Genomic DNA, 6,021 nt, shown 5'->3' with positions numbered 1-6,021 from the left:
TAAGAGCCTGTTGCTACAAATGTAGGAAATGCAAACAGCAAGGTTTTGGTACCAGCAAAAGCGTATATAGGCGTGGCTATGACTATGACGTGTTCTCATCTTATCTCTCGGATAGGAGTTTTTCAGTGGCTGTTTGGCCCCTGCGAATCTGCTGCGATCGCTGCCTTATCCTGTGGTTTCCCTCAAGGTTCTGTTCTGTGTTCGATTTTGTTTGCTCTGTACACGTTTCCTTTAGGTGTCATTATTAGCCAATTCAAAGGTATTTCATACCATTGCTATGCGGACGACATTCAGTTATCTTTCTTTTAAACCTGACAGGATTGATAAACTTATGTACTGCGTGACTGTTTGTCTGCTATTAAGGACTGGATGGACAGTAACTTTCTTCAGTTAAATGCAGACAAAACTGAAGTCCCCATCATTGCTGCTGATAATATTGTTTCTAATGTTGTAAATTGTATTGGGTCTCTTAAATCAAATGTGAGAAATCTTGGTGTTGTCTTTGATCAGGCTATGCATCTTGACAAGCACATTAAGTCTTTGTCCCGTACATGTTTTTTCCACCTTAGAAGCATTACTAAACTCAGGTATATTGTATCACACTCTGAGCTGGAAATGATTATTCATGCTTTTATTTCATCACGCTTGGACTATTGTAACTCGCTTTTTACCTGCCTCAGCAAATCATCTCTAGACCGCCTACAACTGGTCCAAAATGCTGCTGCCAGGCTGCTGACCAGCTCCAGGAGGATCTTGACGGTTGACGGTTGACGCTGTTTCCTGTTTGACGCTGTTTCCTGTTTGATGTTTGAACCAGAGGCGCGTTTTTCTCCAAGCAGCTGCTGAACTTCGCTTCTATTTTTGATAATATATTCTGAAAATAATCATTGGATTACTCTACCATCAATAAGGCGCTCCGAATTTCCACGGCGTCCTATATCATCCACAAGCTCACGGAATAAATACAGGCAGATAAAACGTAAGTTATCTACGAATTCTTATGGCGGTTTTCGGCTCGCCGGTATCGCCCATCTCTCACCCTGGCCTTCCCTCTCCTTCTTGGGCTGTCTCCTGCTCTGTGTGCGATATGTTTACTTATTTCTTCTCCGCAGTTAATGACTGGGAGTTAATAACTTTCCTGTGATAAGTGTAGGTTAAATGCTAGGCTGACGGAGATTGTTGAATCGGAAACTCGCATCCGTACCTTATACGAAATTCTAGATAGTGAAAAGTTCATAGAATCCTTCTCGGTTCCGGATGCACAAGTTAGTCTCTCCAGGTAGTACCCGGCAGAGCCTTTGCAGCAAGGCGGGTGGATTACAGTTCGGGAACGTAGTCGAAAACTTAAGTCACCAGTCCACCAACAGCCCATTCACGTTTCAAACAGGTTCTCCCCCCTCAGCAACGCACCGGCTGTGAAACCTGTTGAAAAAACTCTGGTAATTGGCGACTCTATTTTAAGAAACGTGAATTTAGCGACACCAGCGACTATAGTGCAATGTATTCCTGGGGCTAGGGCGACCGACATCGAGGCAAATTTAAAAGTGCTGGCTTAGGGTAATCGTACATTTTCGAAAATTGTTATTCATGTCAGCGCTAACGATGTCCGGTTGAAGCAATCGTGAAGCAATCTCAGATCAGCATTCCTGTCTATCACTGAATCTGTTGGCTTTGATCAACATATACATCAGTCCACACATAGCCCAACTTTCCTGCGCACACCCTCCTGGCCTGGAGCTCCAGCCCAAGACCAGCCGCACAACTCCCTCCTGCCACAGCTGTAGCACCAAGCCTGTCCCCTTGCCTGACAGTACCAGAAGCACTTTGTGACCGTCTGCGAAAGGTGCTATATAAATAACATTTACTTAGTTACTTACTTATACTAAGCCTAGTATAAAAAATATATATAACAATAGGTACTTTAAAAATGAGAAGCGTGGAAGCTTCACGGTAGGGGAGGGAGTTTTTAAGGTATTTAATTGAATAGTGAGTCTTTTGCTGAAGAGTTTGCTATTCCATCGTTCTAAATACCCACGTAATCGATATGCAAGGATACATGCAATGGTTTTCAGGATTATTGTGGAATTCTGAAAACAGTTCGAGTCGACCTTTGATTTTTATAGATTAAAAAAAATAAAAATAATGACTATTTTGGAGTATTTATCATCGAGTGTTTAAAATAACCAAATGGTATAATTTGAACTATTGAACGAGCGAGTCGTGGAGATTTTAGCTGTATATTGCTATCGAAACACCAAAATCCGTAAACCGTGACACAACCGTAAAGCGCAATGTAGACGCGCATAGAAATTTCAAGAGCGGATAGCGCGACCGACGGTTTTCGTCAAGTGCGGATGGCGTCATCGCAGTGCTCTACACGTGTGTCCTGGAGAGACGTCTATTTCCAATGAGTTGATCGGTCAAAGGGTGGTTATTTTATATGTTTCAAGCCGATGCATAACCTGCCCTGGACCAGGTTAGCTGCGCGGCATACGTAGCCCCGGCGATAGGCTATACCCAGAAACTCAGTTTCGTAGTAAGGGACACTGAGGGTTAGAAATTAAGTTACCTCGCTAACTCCGTAATCTCGTTAGTATACCATCCAGCTATAGACTATAGCATATTAAATGTATGTTTTTTATTTTGTTGGTGTAGTGGGTGTGTCTGTGTGCGTGCGTTTTTATTGTTTGTTTCTTTTCGGCGTATGGATGAGGTGCCCAGTTTCGCATGGGCATGATGACCGCGCCATCGCTGCTGTAGGAGTCAACTGCTTCGCCATCGAGCCACAGAACTGAAGTGAACTCAGAACGGGTCACCGCAGTGTAGGTGCCTAAAATGGAGTGCACCTCATCTATACGCCGCAAAAGAAACAAACGATAGTGTCCCTGAGCAAGACACCTAACCCCCGAAATGCTCCTGATGAGCAGGTCGGGGCCTTGCATGGCAGCCAATCGCCGTCGGTGTGTGAGTGTGTGTATGAATGGGTGAATGGAGAAGCATCAGTTGTACAGCGCTTTGGATAAAGGCGCTATATAAATGCCTGCCATTACATGGCATTTCACATGTGGCCAAAACATGCGTTGCCATAGACTGTCAATTGCCAACCAGCTCATTTGCATAGCTCACAACTCAGAAACAGTACATTTTTATCAAATGAAAGGGGGTATACGTTTACTCTATAGGCCCATATTTTTTAATATTGTACAGTCACTTCTGTGAAATCATGTTCCCAGCAATTGTTGCTGTATTTCCACTGTGGGGCGGCCCACAAACACAAGCAAGTAACGTTAACTTACCGAATCAGTGCGCCAAACAAGGTCAGAGCAACAACTCTACATATTTTACAAACATTTTTACCTGAAGACTGCTCTCTCCGGCACACTTCGTTTATAGTGCGCATCTACATTGCGGCAAACGAAAGACACGACAAATACTCAAAATGCTACCGTTTGGTTATTTTAAACATTCAATGATAATAACCTAACAATTAGGCCATGTTTAATGTTTGGCAGGTAGGCAAAACTGTCCCAGCGTTTTTACAGTGGGTAGCTGCTATATAGTGGGTAGCGACCACGGGAAAGCAAAATATTCACTATTCAGTTCAATGCATTACACAATTTAAAAATCCATTAAAACAATTAAATCAGGAAACACCATATTCTGGATATTATTGGGGGGTACATCGCAGTTATGCTGGCTGTGTACTGTGTGGTATCTGCCGGCTTTTACGATTTGAGCTGCACTTCACGCCACTTAGACCACAGTCGCTAGTGAATCTTGCTGAATTTCTCTTCCAAGTAGCCTATGCGAAAGTGACAAAACGTAACTTACCCGAGTCAGTGCGCCGAAAAATGACAGAGAGTAAGACAATAAAGAAATTGCGATGAACGATAAACATTTCAAAACGTAAGTTACGCGTCTTCAAAGCCAACCACACTTGCCCATGTGAAGCTCCCCGTTTTCCCTGCGAGAGATTGTAAGGTGGGTTGCGGCTGCAGGAGCCACGCCTCCCTGGCATCTCAAACGGCGAGGCTCCTGCCTAGATTTGAGTGGGCGGGGATGAAATGAATCGGCTAACTTTCTCAGTGGTTAAAGTTCCACTCGAAAAATATGAATTAGATTCTCAAGGGAGAGAATACAGTAGCCGACATCAATAGCCATCAGTGATGAACTTCAGAGCTTAAGAATAAACCCTTTTCGCTTCAGACATTGTAGAGGCGTCTTAACGGATCCAAATCGCCTCTACTTGGGTTAGTCGGAGGTCCCAACAAACAGTTCCCTAACAAAACGGAGTCATGCGCGTTTAAAATAAACGTTCATTTACTGCCTCCAAAAATACATTTGCAATAAGCCTCAGCCATTGATACTGCCGTTGAAAACCTATTTGCTCCCAGCAGGCACCCCGTTTGCTGTTCTTTTATATTCTACATATCAATTCGAACACAAGGGGGTAATGACAACATAAATAAATAAATCAAATCAAACCAATCAATATTATTAAGAATTAAAAATTAAACAAAACTAGCATGTAGGCCTAAATGGCTCCTACAGACATAATACTTGTGAATATGCTGTATCAAGTCACGTTTCTAGAATATGTAGTCTAATTCCCGCAGCAGAAATAAACTGGAGGACAATTGATTGATTCGATAACCAATCCTTGTCCCTGGCATTGTGTTACCTTTTGCTATTCACCTATGAGGCTTTCGTTTTTAACGTCTTCGTCGTCATCTAAGCCTACCCTACCCTGGGGCGACATGGCTCAGGCAGTAAGAGCAGTCGTCTGGCAGCCAGTTCGATCCCCCGCCCGGGCTGTGTCGAAGTGTCCCTGAGCAAGACACCTACCCCCAAATGCTCCTGATGAGCTGGTCGGGGCCTTGCATGGCAGCCAAACGCCGTCGGTGTGTGAGTGTGTGTATGAATGGGTGAATGGAGAAGCATCAATTGTACAGCGCTTTGGATAAAGGCGCTATATAAATGTCTGCCATTACATGGCATTTCACATGTGGCCAAAACATGCGTTGCCATAGACTGTCAATTGCCAACCAGCTCATTTGCATAGGTCACAACTCAGAAACAGTACATTTTTATCAAATGAAAGGGGGTATACGTTTACTCTATAGGCCCATATTTTTAATATTGTACAGTCACTTCTGTGAAATCATGTTCCCAGCAATTGTTGCTGTATTTCCACTGTGGGGCGGCCCACAAACACAAGCAAGTAACGTTAACTTACCGAATCAGTGCGCCAAACAAGGTCAGAGCAACAACTCTACATATTTTACAAACATTTTTACCTGAAGACTGCTCTCTCCGGCACACTTCGTTTATAGTGCGCATCTACATTGCGGCAAACGAAAGACACGACAAATACTCAAAATGCTACCGTTTGGTTATTTTAAACATTCAATGATAATAACCTAACAATTAGGCCATGTTTAATGAATGTCCATGCATACCAACCGTTGGCAGGTAGCCAAAACTGTCCCAGCGTTTTTACAGTGGGTAGCTGCTAAAAAGTGGGTAGCGACCATGGGGAAGCAAAATATTCAGTCTTCAGTTCAATGCATTACACAATTTAAAAATCCATTAAAACAATTAAATCAAGAAACATCATATTCTGGATATTATTGGGGGGTACATCGCAGTTATGCTGGCTGTGTACTGTGTGATATCTGCCGGCTTTTACGATTTGAGCTGCACTTCACGCCACTTAGACCACAGTCGCTAGTGAATCTTGCTGAATTTCTCTTCTAAGTAGCCTATGTGAAAGTGGCAAAACGTGACCTACCCGAGTCAGTGACAGAGAGTAAGAAAATAAAGAAATTGCGATGAACGAAGTGATGAATTTAAAAACGTAAGTTACGCGTCTTCAAAGCCAACCACACTTGCCCATGTGAAGCTCCCCGTTTTGTCAGTGCCATGTTGTGATGTCATGTCAGTGTGTGTGCTGTGTTGCGGCTGTAGGAGCCACGCCTCCGTGGTTTCTCAAACGGGCTCCTGCCTAGATTTCAGTTGAAG

Source organism: Conger conger, chromosome 3, assembly GCF_963514075.1.
Source record: "Conger conger chromosome 3, fConCon1.1, whole genome shotgun sequence".
Lineage (NCBI taxonomy): Eukaryota > Metazoa > Chordata > Actinopteri > Anguilliformes > Congridae > Conger > Conger conger.
The sequence above is the reverse complement of the archived record's forward strand: the minus strand, read 5'-3'. Positions refer to the sequence as shown.